The sequence below is a fragment of the Castor canadensis genome, chromosome 7, assembly GCF_047511655.1.
Source record: "Castor canadensis chromosome 7, mCasCan1.hap1v2, whole genome shotgun sequence".
In the NCBI taxonomy this organism is placed as follows: domain Eukaryota; kingdom Metazoa; phylum Chordata; class Mammalia; order Rodentia; family Castoridae; genus Castor; species Castor canadensis.
In genome coordinates, this window is record NC_133392.1 from 157353103 (window position 1) to 157367170 (window position 14068).

Consider the following 14068-nt stretch of genomic DNA (forward strand, 5'->3'; position numbering starts at 1 on the left):
GCAGTGATTCCTGGCCCCACTTGGAAGTCACCCCAGGTATGAACTCTGTCTTTGTTCCACAAGGGGCCCTACAGGCCACCCCACCTTTGGGTAAAGCATAGACAGTGCAAGTGATCTCACTACACACAAGTTGTCCCTTCTTCCCTGGAGCCCTTGGGAAGGAGTGTCTTAGGTCTGGGCTCTCCTCTCCATGGAACAGGGCCAGCTGGTCTGGTCTGCTGTGTTTGGCTTGGGCCCCCTCCTTGGGGCTCCCTTTGGCCTTTCTTGGGGGTCCTGCCTCAACTCAGTTATTCAGCTGACAGGGCACTCAAGCTTCCTGGTTGGCCCTGGGCTCTCAGAGCCTCCTGTGTACTGGAGACCTTGGGACCCAGAACGGCTCTCTGCATAGACCGATCCAGTGGGTGGGATTGACCTGATTCAGCTCCTATTTTTGCCCAGGATCCCTTACTCTAAGAAGCCAATTCTAAGTAAGACACCGGGTTTTCCTCAGCCCCTGCTGTCACCTGCTTGGCCTTCACAGCAGGCCTCCCTCCTTGCTCAGGGGTTTGTACCCTGAGTTGGCCAAACCCGCGCTGCCCCCTCTAACAGCCACCTCCACAGGCCTCGTTCCTGCTGTGAGGCCCTGGGTTTCTGGGAAGGAAGGTGCCGGGCACTTTGCTTAGGGGTGAAGTGCTCTGAGGAAAGCAAGGCAGCGAGCCACAGTGGACTTGAGAGTGGGCCTGCCAGGCCAGTGCCCTCTCCTGAACTTCAAGCCTTGGCCTCGAGTGCTCTCCCCCTGTCGGGGGGCCGGGGACATTCTTCTCGAGGAGCTTGCATTGGTTGGTGTGACCAGCGGGCAGCCAAGAGCACAGCTCTGCTCTCCCATTTTTATAAACAAATAAAGGGCCTCGAACTCCGAAGGTAACGCTGCCAGCCGGCCCAGACTTCCCGACTCACTTCTAAACCACATGCGTGCCAATTTTCCAGTTGCAAAAGGGGGAAACTTCATAAAAGGCTTCACTTCCGTCTGACCTGTGGAGGAGGATGGAATACATGGCGAGTCGGAAGCTATGAACAAAACAAGTTTATAAAAATTCCACTGCAGAGGCACCGCCAATGAAACTAGCCAGACTTCAAGTGGCAAAATTGACAGTTCTGTGTAGGTGATGGGACCAGGTCACACGAGGGAACAGGCTTGGCAGGGGTAGTAGGAGAAGCCTGGTGACACCCAAATACACAGGCGAAGACGGTTCTCCATCAGATAACAGATCTTCCAAACGAATGATTAAAATAAGAGAGTCAAGCTGAGTATGGAGGTGCACGCTTGTAGCCCCAGCAATCAGGAGGCTGAGGCAAGAAGACGATAAGGTAGACACCAGCCTGGGCTACATACTGAGGCCCTGTCTCAAAAAAAAATGAGATGAAATAAAAAGGAGTCAAATATTTTAAGTGTTAGAAAGTAGGCACAGATGTCAAAAAGACAGAAATTTCACCAGGCACAGGTGGCTCAGATCTGTAATCCTATCTACTTAGAAAACAGAGATCAGGAGGATCGAGGTTCAAAACCAGTAAAGGCAAATTCTGCATGAGACCCTATCTCAAAAATAACTAACACAAAAAAAAGGGCAGGTGGAGTGGCTTAAAGTGGTAGAACACCTGCCTGGAAAGCGTGAGGCTCTGAGTTTAAACCCAGTACCACCAACCAAAACAAAACAAAAAGACAGACGGTTTAGTCGGTCTAACAGCAGGTTTAGTCTCCATGAAGTGTGTTGGAGAACACTTACAGCCAAATGGGTTCCCCTGGTTGGAAGCTCCCTGACGCAGGCAAGGTCATAGATCCAAACTCCATCTGGATGTCAATCCAGGGCCATCTGCTTCAAAGTCGGACAAAGATGAGTGAGAGGCCTTACAGGGACCCAGTCATCCTGCAGATCCACAGGGCATCGGTTCCAGGACATCACGAGGATGTCATAATCCATGCATGTTCAAGTGCACAGATAAAATGGCGTAATGTTTGCAGATAACCTCTACCTCCTCCCATACTGCCAGTCATCTCCACGCCACTTACGGTAGCAGTGCTGTCAGTGCCACGCCAAGAGCTGTCACACCGCATGGTTTGGGGAATAATAAATAACAAGGGAAAGTCTCTACACGCTCAGTACAATTGCAGTTTTTCCCCAAATATTTTCCACTGAGGTTGGTTGAATCCATGGTTGGCTCATGAGAATAAGGAGGCGTGATCGTCCCCTGGTGTTAATCCTAAGAATTTAACAGCACCAAAGCCACTAAGTTCCCTATTACAGAAAGAATAAAATATATTCTCCTCTAACTGAAGCTGGAAAAAGTGAAAAAAGAGTTTTAAAATGAATGTTTATTTTTTAGATGAACAAAAATTATGGTGGGGGGATGAAGAGAGCAGTGGGGGGTGAATTCAAGTATGATATATTTGATACATCGTAAGAACTTTTGTAAGTGCTACAATGTACCCCCCAGCACAATAATAAGAAAATTATGGTTGAGTAAGACTTTGAACAATGTGACGAGAGGATGGTACGTATGAGCTGTGATTACAAGGTTTGCAGGCTCCTTTTCAAAGGAGCTCATAGAACATTTGTAAACACTGACCTGGTGTTCAACCTTAATTGCATGGAGGTCATATAATACAGACTTTATTCTTTGGGCATAGTGAAATCACTCTGGAGTTATTTTTAAGATACATAGAGAATAAACCTCCACAATCCTAAAAATGCACAAAGAGACATCTATTAAAAATTTAGAATTGAACAGCAAAACCACCATATCTCAAAACTTTTTGCAGTTACAGCTATGCTTTTAGGTAAGTTAGTTATCTCAAGTGGCTGTGTCATTGCAAAGAATGACACAGAATGAATGCACAGAAAGAATGCGTAAAAAGCTAATGAATGAGACAGATCTCTTGCAAGAGTCATGAAAAAAATCGAAGTTATAATAACATTAGGGCTCATGACTGCAAACGAAACATTCAAAATCGGACCGTAGTAACACAATCATACACCAGGAAATTTAGAAATTAGATGAGCTGGCAATTAGTAATATAGTGAGATTCAAGAAGAAATAAAAAATATGAATCCACTAGGAATAATTAAGGAGATTGAAATACTGCAAAGACATACTGAAACCCACGCCCCATAAAAGGCAGCATGCTCAAACGAATTTATGGGCAAGTTTTAACAGACCTTCAGGAAACAGATCATTGATGTTTTATGTCAAATGCTCTAGAGAATAAGACAAGGAGGACAACTATCTTGTCCTTGTAGTGAACCTTGATACAGAAACGGATCAGGGCAGTGTTATAAAAGATTGCCCCAGTGCTGCAAAGGAAAAAAAAAAAAGATGGATTTTAATAAAGGGAGTTATAAGCCAGTGTCCCGCACAGATGAACCCACAAAACCTCTAAATAAAATACAAGGCAACTGAGGTAATCATGTATGGAAAATACCCAAGGGAGGAAAGGATTTTGTTTTCAGATTTTAAAGTTGGGATGTCGTTCACCTACTGTAAACTTTGTCCTTTGAAAGCGTTCAATTCAGTGGTTTTACCACTGTCGACCTTGAGAACATATTCATCCCCCCAAAGAAATCAGTACCCGTTAGCAGCCCTTCCCACACTCGCCCCTTCCCTCTCCCCCCGGGAGACCCCTGACCTGCCCTTGCCTCTCCGGGTCTGTCTTCATTGGACGTGACATGTAAATGACACCGTATAACACGTGGCGCTTCGTGACTGACTTCTTTCACTCAGGACCATGCATGTATCCTGACTTACTTGCTTCTTATGGCCAAATGATTTTTTAAATAAGATAGCATGCTACATTTTGTTTATCTGTCATCATTTTAGGGACATTTGGCTTATTGGACGATGCTGCTGTGAACATTTGTGTGTCAGTCTTTGTATGGACAGACACTGCTGTCATTTCTCTCAGGTGTATGCCACAAAGTGAAATTGCTGGGCCATGTGGCTATGCTGTATTTAACAGGCGAGGAACTCAGGTGACAGTGCCATTTCACCTTTCTACCAGTCATGTATGTGGGTTCCAACTTCTCTACAACCTCACCAACACTTGCTATTTTCCACTTTTAAAATTATAGCCATCTTTGCCAGGCACCAGTGCCTCACTCTTGCAATCCTATTTGGGAGACTGAGGTAGGGAGGATCGTGGTTTGAGGCCAGCCCAGGCAAATAGTTCAAGAGACCCCCATCTCCAAGACAGCCAGAGCAAAATGGAATTAGAGGTGTGTCTCAAGCAGTAGAGCGCCGGCTTTGCAAGTGTGAAGCCCTGAGTTCAAATCCCAATACCACCAACAAACAAACAAAATTATAGCCATCCTTACAGGTGTGAAGTGGGTGGTCCCTATCTCCTTTGCTCTGATGTGCACATCCCTAATGACAATGACATGGGACAGCTTGTCATGGTGGTCTTGGGAGAAATGTCTATTCGACTGGATTATTTGTCTGCTGAGTTGCTGTGTGTTTCTGAGCCTAGACCCTTATCAGACATCTGCTTTGTAATTTTTTTCCTCCTATCCTGTGGGTTCTCTTCTAACTTTCTTGGTTGTGTCCTTTGATGAACTAAAGGTTTTAATTTGAATGGAGTTTAAGGTCTCTACTTGGCTGTGTTGCTTGGACTTTTGGCAGCTTGTCTAAGAAACTGTTGCCTAAACCAGAGGTGACAAAGACGTAAGCCTGTGCTGCCTTGTCAGGTTTTATGGAAATTAAACATGCTCCTCAATAACTCAAGTCAAAGAAGGAAGAGTATCAGAAACAAGCTAGAAAATAATTTGAAATGAATATCCCACATATTAAAATGTACGGAACATAGCTACGTGCTTAAGGGAAGATTACAGCTTGCCGTTGTGTAGCGTAAAGAAGGAAGATTGAGAATCAATTATCTAAGCATTTAAGCATCACAGTTAGAAACAGGGTGAATAATTAAAGCCCCCGCCCAGGTGAAAGGACAGAAATAATAAGTTTAAAAGCAAACATTGATCAGGTAGAGAAGAATCAGCAAACCCAAGCTGACACTTTGAAAAGATTAGGCTGGAGATGTTTACCAAAAAAATGAAGAAAGAGAGAGAGAGAGAGAGAGAGAATTCCCAAGTTACCAATCCAGGAAGGAAGCAGAGAACATTACTACAGCTCCTACATACATTTAGAAGATGATAAAAATATGTATAAATTCATGCTAATAAATTTGAAAGCTAAGAGAAAATTGAAAAATGCCTAGAAAAAACACAATGCACAATATACCCAAAATGTATGTAGTCCTTTGTCTATTAAAAAATTAGATCCATATTTAAAATCTTCCCACAAAAAAGCTCCAGGTCCAGATGGCTTGATGAGTGAAATTTATTATTGTTATATTTTTGGTGGGACTGGGGTTTGAACTCAGGGCTTTGAGCTCACAAAGCAGATGGTATACCTCTGGAGGCACACCTCCAGTCCATTTTGCTCTGGTTGTTTTGGAGTGGGGTCTCATGAACTATTTGCCTGGGTTGGCCTTGAATCGTGATCCTCAAAATCTCTGCCTCCTAAGTAGCTAGGATTACAGGCGTGAGCCATAGGCGCCCAGCTTGTTAATGAAAAAATTTAAACGTCCAGGAAAAATCTTAACACCAATGAAAGAGAAAAAGAATGTTTCTCAACTCACTGTGAACTCAGCATCACCTCCACACCAGAGCCCGATAAGGCTGCCGGTGAAATCCTAAGCCAAACCCTAGGTAGTCAGTTTTAGTGACTACATGTCAAATGAACACACCGTGACGGATCCGAGCTTCTCAGGAATGCAGTTATCTGCCATTCAAATGCACGACATTATCAGAATAAGGAAAGTCATATGGTCATCTCAATAGTTGCAGAAAAGTTATTTGAAAACCCCAGTCATGGTGAACATCTCGAGCAAATTACAGATGGGAGGAACTCTTTCAAAGGTCAGGCCAAACGTCCTCCAGCAAATACTGTAGTCCTGGTCACTGCTGTGTGCAGAAGGAGGAAAGGTGTGCAGACCCAAAGCAGGAACAACACGGCTGCTATTCCCAGGCCTCAGGATCAGATCGGCAGACACAATGGGTTTTTTGCTTTGTTTTATTTTTTGGTGGGACTGGGGTTTGAACTCAGGTCCTCGAACTTGTTAGGCAGACAACCTGACCCACGTTCCCAGCCCCATTTTCTCTTTATTTCCCGCTGCAGGATTGGATGTCATCATTTCTCTCTGAGTTTTGGCCCTTCATCACTCTTCGATGTGTCATGTTTTCATTATTTTCAAGACATTCTGAATTTTATTTTATATTTCCTCATTATGTGTTCTTAAATGGGTTTTAAATTTCTAGACCTTACAGGGTTTAAAAGTTTTTTTTTTTTAATTTTACTGTTTTATTATGCTAAGATCATTTCAACAATGAGGCTGAGACAGATTCAGACAGGTTAAGCAACTTCCCTAAGGTGACACAGGAAGGGGTGGGGCTGGACCAGAAATCCCAAGGTCTGTTTCCCTTCCCTGCCCTCGTGGTTCATGTAAGATCTGCCGTTTAATCACTACAGGCTGGGTTCTCCAGCAGGTGTCATTAGGAGACAGTGAAACCTTAGTAAGATTGTAATCGAATATTAAAATTAAAACATGAGCAACAATAACTAAGTAGGTTTTTTCTTTTTCTTTTGGTGGGAACTGGGGTTTGAACTCAGGGCTTCACGCTTGCAAAATAGGCACTCTACCACTTGAACCACACCTCCAGTCCATTTTGCTCTTGTTATTTTAAAGATGGGGGTCTCTCGAACCATTTGCCTGGGCTGGCCTTGAACCTTGATCCTCCTGATCTCAGCTTCCTGAGTGACTAGGATTACAGGGGTGAGCTACCATACCTGGCCTAAGTGGGTATGGTAAACTCAAGTCACTTGTGGTAAACTCAAGTGTCTGGGTTCCCTCCGAAGCAAAACCTAGAAAGGCATGTTGAAAGTAGGTGACCTGGGAGGGGAAACTTGGGAAGACAGGCCAGTCCAGTGACACTAGGATGTGTCACTGGTGGCCAGTGGTCCTATGTGGGGGACCTGTGAAGAGCCTGAGGAGAGTGGTCTCAGGCTGGTGTTCCTGGGATAGGCAGGGCAGAGTGAGTCAAGGGTAGGTCCTGGGCTCTCTCCTGCACGTCTGGGCTGGTGGCCTGTGACAGGTGTCTAGCACAGCCTGATGCAAATACTTTAAAAGACATATTTGAATGCAAACTTTCAAACCTGCTGGAAACTGGAGCCCTATTTTTTTTTTTCATCCTGGGGTTTGAACTCAGGACCTCACACTTGCTAAGCAAGTGCTCTACCACTTGAATCATGTCTCTGGCCCCCTCCAGTTTTTTTTTTTCTTTAGTTTATTTACCAGACAGGATCTGGTTCTTTTGCCTGGGGGCCAGACTCTGACCAAGATCCTCCTACGTCCATCTCTGGAATGGCTGGGATTACAGAAGAGTACCACAATGCTCAGCCTGTGGAACCCTTTTTGAAAAGAAAAGACTCATTATTGTAAAGATATGTGAACTTAGAATTTTATTATGACCAGTAATATGACACATTTAACTAAGTTTTCTTTGTCCTTGTGTGTGGGTAAAGGAGGGGTGAGAAGTTGAAGCCCCCAGTCAGGGAGGGCCTGGCTACAAATGAACACAGTGAAAGGGTAAAAATCTATGTAGACATTGAGCTAATCTTGAGTTATATGAGCTAAGCTATCATTGTATCTGTTTTTTTTTTTTTTTTTTTTTTTTTGGCAGTACTGGAGTTTGAACTCAGGGCTTTGCACTTGCCTGCCAGGCGCTCTACCACTTGAGCCACACTGCCAGCCTGTTGCTTCTATAATAAGCACCCTTACTCCCTTCTAATCGACTTTATCCTTTCAACACTGTGTAGAGACCCACAAAAAAGGTCCCACCCAGGCAGAGGACTGACATTTCATTTATATGCATCTAAAATACAGGGCTGGAGGCATGGCTCATGTGGGAGAGCACCTGCCCGGCAAGCTCAAGGCCCTGAGTTCAAACCTCAGTACCACCAATTAAAAAAAAATAGGCTAATTCTGTAAGTTTACTTTAAGTCCATGGTTATTCTAACTTTTAAGTTTTAGGTTCGTGTTTAGGATCTACACACATCTCTGTGGTATTTCTGAGTCATCTGGACAGTTCACGTGGCCAGTGAAATAAGTAGCGTCCAGCAAGTAGCTGAAGTCAGAGTCCACTGACATACATTTGCCAGTGTCTCCGAGACGTAATGCCACCTGCCTGATCTCCCCAAGAAATGACTGGCCGGGGGATCATTGCACCCTTTAATGAAATGACAAATGCCGTGTTTTTCCTCTGGTCATTTCATCCATGATAAAATGGTGGGTGTTATATTTTTTTTCCCTGAGACCAATTTCCTACACTCTTGTGGCACTAGGCAGAAATTTTAAGTCATTCTAAGTGCAAGGTGGTGGTGTTACCAGCAAGTGGCCAGGCTAGGGACCAGGAGGGGGACAGGGACTCTCAGGGACACCTCACAGGGGTATGCATGTGCCGCAAGAATGGAGACTTGTTCTTCGAGCAGCTTTAACCTTGAATGGTTTGTGAGCTACCGTGTTTCAGAGGACAATGTCTTTTGTTGTTCTTAGCCTTTCAGGGAAAACCCACGTGCTGTGGGAAACAGATTTGTGTCACGAGTACACTTGACCTTCAGAACGCACCTGAAAGATTTTCTTCTCCTTTCCTGGGCTCCGTGTGGGAATTGCCAAAAACTAGGGACCCAACTGAGGGGAGAAGGTCATGGTTGGTGTCATACTCACTCCTCAAGAACCTGCGTCCATGTGGAAAGCGATGAGTAAAGGTGCTCACGGGAAGACCTGAGTCTGCTGGCTGCCTTTGACCTTCACTACGCTGATGACCGTCATTAAGTCTGGGCGCAGAGAAGCCCATGGGACAGTCTCCACTCCACTCGCTCCCACCACCATGGCCCTGTCAGCTTCCTCCACAGATGGACAACGTGCCCTACTGCTGGCAACGTCCATCCTAGAACTGAAAGGACAACAGAGTCTCTTTAAGCATCTAGTGACACTCACTGACTCATACGTGTCATAGTTAATATGAATAAGCCCTTCCTGGATTAACACAGATAAAACTAAATTGCCCAGTGATGAGAAGCAATTTTCATTTACAGAAAACTATTATGACCATAAAACCTTGAGCCACGACACTCACTTAATTATTGATGACCCAGGGCTGGTGACTGCATCCTTCCTGCGCCCCCACACCAGGGGACCAGCCTTTTCCTCCTCCGCGTCATGAAACGGGCAAGCTGGCTCGTCTTGTGACATCTTTCTGACCATAACAAGATGTATCTGTTCTTACTTCCCACTGAGGGATGGTGCTTGTTTTGAACAAACACATGTGCTCATTTACAAAGTCTTGGTGATTAAAAAAAAACAAAACTAAGTGTGACTTTATAGGAGCAGTGATTCTGCCCAGTTCTCCCCAAAACACCCCCGGCCCTGTGATTGCAAACACAAGCATTTTCTCCCATCGTGCTTTGTGTGACCTGTTAGAAGAATGATGCTGTCATTTCAAAAGCATCTGTTTCTTTTCCCATGAGGACTTGGGCTGGAGAACCCTGCTGTGAGCTTTCTCAACACCTGTCCCTGGCTTGCTTTGCGCCCCAAGTGCCGTCTCCAGCCACCACGGCGGGGGGTGACCACACACCTCGGTCACCAACTTCACCTGCACCCTCACCCTCCATCCTGCCACGCTTTGGCGAATTCTCATGGTTCGGGTCCCACCAGCCTTCCCTGATCAGCCTCCCAAGAAGGACGAGGACGACTTCAAAATGTCTGCTGGCTCTCCAACTCCACGCCACCTCCTGCCCATCGTAGCGGGAGATCTGGGTTCTGACTTTGCATCCCACTGGCTCCTTCACCGCTGGCCGCCTGCCCTGCAGACATCCGTGCATTTTCTTCCCTGTTTTCCTCTTTTCCTCCTCCTCCCGCCCTCTGCCATGCTCTCTTCCTCCTGTGGCTTCCACACCTCTCTCTGCTGCTTCCTTTGACCTTGGACTTGGTGCCCTAGCTCTCTCCGGGTGTTACCTCTTGGCAGGGGGTTGGTTGTCTCTGGCAGTGACTGCCCACTCCCTTCTTTCTTCTGGAAAGAAAGCCTCCTGGGTCTGGCTGACCACGTGCTGTTGACCAGAAGGTCAGAGGTTCACCAGCAGCCAGGGCCCTGCCCCTGAGCTCCGGCCTGTGGGTCTGAATGGGGGTGGTGTGGGGAGCTCCCAGGACAGCGCCTTTCAAAGAAGCTCCTCACCCTTGGCCTCTTGTCCTGTTCTGAGGACTGGATCATGGACATGAGGTCTTGAGGTGGCTTTGACCACATGCATGAGGTTAATACCCCAGAGGGTGCACAGTGGCGGGAAGAAGGAGCCAGGCTGCAGAACAATCTCGAAGAACAGAGTCGTCTCCCCACCCCCCTCCCCACACACAGTTCATGCTATACTGGATCTGGAATGTCCCCAAAGGTCACATTTTAAAGGCTATATCCCCAGAAACAATTGGGAGATGGCTGGGGCAGTTATTGGAGGGCATGTCCCTGAAGAGGATATGGGGACATCGGACACTTCCTTTTTTGCTTTTTAGCCTCCCTCACACTCCCGCCATGATGTTCCACCTCGCCACAGGCCCAAAAGCATGAGCTGAAGTCCACCATTCCTTTTTCTGAGTTGTTTACCTCAGGCATTTTGTCACAGCGACGGGAAGCTGACCAGCCCAGCCCACTTCTGCATGTGCGGGCTTCACATGAGAGAGAAGTAAGCGTCCAGCTTGTCTAAGCCACTGCTGTCAGGTCTGGTGAAAAGCAGCCCGGTTAGCATCTTAATTAAGGTATTATCTGATGGGAAGGTAAGTTAGTATAACCAGTATGGAAAGCAGTATGGCACTTCCTCAAAAAAAAAAAACCAAAAAATAGAACCATAATGTGACCTAGCAAACCACAACTGGTACACATCCAAGGGAAATTAGTATGCCAGGGAGATGCCAGCAATTCCCATGGTCATTGCACCATTGCTCATGACAGCCAAGCGATGGAACCCACCCGAATGTCTATCAGCGGATGAATGGGTAAGAAAACGTGGTATGCATATGCAACGGAATACTAGCCAGCCTTTAAAAAGGAGGAAATGCTGTCTTTGTGACCATGTAGGTGAACCAGAAGGACATTATACTAAGTGAAATAAGCCTGACACAGTATTTGCATAAACACTGTATGATTTCACTCACATGTGGAATTTTAAAAAGTTGATCTCAGAAGCAGAGAGTAAAACAGTGGTTGCCTGGGGCTGGGGGAGGGGGCAGCGTGGGGAAATGATGGTCAAAGGTTATAAATTTCTATCAGATTAGAAAATCAGTTCAAGAGAGCTAGTATACAGCAAGTGACTATAGCTAATGACATATCGTGTACTCTGTTTTTGCGTTGTTTTTTGAGTCAGGGTCTTACTATGTAGCCCCGGCTGACCTTGGGTTTAGTCCTTCTGCCTCTGGAGTGTTGGAATTACAAGTGTGCACCGCCATACCCAGCAACATATTGTACACTTGATAATTTCTAGAGAGATTTTAAGTGTTCGTATATGTGAGAGAATATACGTTAACTGGCCTGATTTAGCCATTCCACAAAGTACACGTATTTCAAGTCACCGTGTTGTGTACCATAAATATAGACCTTTTTTATTTGCCAATAAAATAAATGAATAATAAATCTGTAATTTAAAAAAGATTGCACGTTCTCATTCTGCCCTTGCTTCTGTGCTCCTCATGCCCTGTGATGGCTAAGGCCACTCAGGTGTCCTCAGTCACCTCTTCCCTAGCCCCCCTCCCCTGCCCTCTCTGGCCATCCTTTGACCCCCAGTTTGCTCCTCCCCCCCACGGTCCCCTGCACTGCTGCCCCCTCCTCATTCCTTCCCCTCATCTCTTCCCAGGGTGGCTGTCTTGGCTACCATGTGTCCAGCCAGCAGACGATGCCTCTAGCTGATATGGGCTAAATGGGACTTTCTGGAAGGACGTGGACAGTAGCTCCTGGAATCCAGGTGAAAGGTGAAGAGCCAGCCTTGGGGGGACTGAGCACAGGCAGTGGCTACCAGGACCGACACCACAGTTTCATTGGCTGCGCCTTTGGCCATGATTTGGCTCCTGCCATCATCAAATGGGCAGCTCTGGTGAGGGTTCCAGCTTCAGGAGAAAGCATTCAGTAGAACTAAACCCATACCACACATTTTAACTGACTGTTGTGTGAAGACTGTCCAGTCCAGGTGAGGTGGTTCATGTCTATAATCCCAGCACCCTGAAAGCTGAGGCAGGAGAATTCTGAGTTCGAGGCCAGCCTGAGCTATGGAGCCCCAATCTCCACAAAACTAAAACCTAAACCAAAACCAAACAAAAAACACTGCCCAGTAAGCAAGGGGTGGATTCCCAAGCAATACTGTGCCCATAGGAGAAGAAAGAAGAGTGATTTTGAGGTAAGTGCAATGAGAGAGGATCGCCCCCAGCCCTGGTCGCCCACCAGGCATGTGTTCCACTTCCTGTACAATGGTGTCTGAAAGATCTGACTCATACACGCAAATGAAGGTGAGCCTCCCAGCAACCCAGCACCCAATAACCATGCACAGATGTACCCAGGTTCAAGTCCAGGGCTTGGAGGGAAACTTGACCTTCCTCCAGTCCCATTCCAACTCCATCTCGATGTGGTTTAACTGTGGATAGAAAGGTAAATTTAGCCACTACAAATGCACTCTACAAACAACTAAGCAGAGAAGGAAAGGACTAAGGTCCGCACAGCTGCACACCTCCACACCTCCACACCTCCATGTTCACGTCCCCTGACCAGCATCTTTTTTTTTTTTTTTTTCAGTTTGTAGTGGGTTTCTTATTGCCAACCTGCAAGTTACACCGATCACGTCATTACATTGCTTGCACAGGCCCCAGATCTGCTGGGGGAAAGGGAAGCAAGCGCTCACCTCAATGTCAAGTTCATCACAACTTCTGAGGGATTCCACTGGCATCTAGACAGCATGGTTTCAAGAGAGTGGACCCGGTCAGGGAAGCAGACGACTTTTTAGAGGCCCAAACACTTTCTTGCTGTATTTGTGCTGTGTTTGCCATGTTCAGTGGGCAGTCAGGAGGATGGTCACATGCCTGGGACAATCCCATGGGGCTGAGGGAGCGTGAGGATGGGGACCAGGGCTAACTCGTGCTGTCTCACATTAGTGACCAACTGGGACACACAATCAACAGGCCCTGCCTTTGTCTCCTCTTACCATCCGGCGTATGATGCAGCCATCCACTTTATTCCAAGTCCTCTTTGTCGTGCAAATGATGTCCTGCAGGTTCAATATTCAGTGGTCACCAAAATTCAGAAGATCAGTAAATAGTGTCATCCCCATCCTTTAGTGTTCTGGTGGGAGCCCAGCCACTGCCACCTGTAGAATGTCCCCCAGAAAACTTAAACGTTTTTCCCCTGGCTCTGTGGTGTTGGGGTGCCAGGTACTGGTCCAGTATTTCACGTGGGAAGCACCATGTTGTATGCATCAGGAACTTTGGTTTCAAACTGGAATTTTCGGCCCCAGTAGGAACCCTTGTCTGGTGTTATGGTTAGCTGATAGAATTGCAGCTCGTTTGGCTCTGGAAAGGGCACTTTACACGCACAAGGTAAATTAGCTTCAGGTTTTGCAACCTCTTTACTGAGCAACTTGTCTCTCCCAGAAACCCTCTGAGTGGCTTCAGACATCCAGGACCCTTTGAGACTGTCATCTCGCTTCAGTTTGTTTGCCAGTGCTAGCATTGCTGCCATCTTTACTCTGGCTACCCCAAGACAGGCAAGGCAGGCGGACACCCAACACCATGCCTGGCTGGCAGCAAGGAGACACTGCTCTCCCAGCTGCATCAGCTCCTGGTGATGGGGTGGGGACTCTGACCAGTACCTTTTGCTGTCACAGTTCCCTGCTGCTCAAAGGCACTCAGCTCTCACTCATTCCTAGCACATCTGATTCTGCGGTCATGTCGTCCTCCTAGATA

The 14068-nt window shown here is 46.5% G+C and overlaps 1 pseudogene; it reads right to left on the reverse strand.

Moving 5' to 3' along the window:
- Nucleotides 1–8851: 8851 nt before the first annotated feature.
- LOC109701174 (NEDD8-conjugating enzyme UBE2F pseudogene) lies at nt 8852–13835 on the reverse strand (annotated as a pseudogene).
- Between the last annotated feature and the right edge of the window lie 233 nt (nt 13836–14068).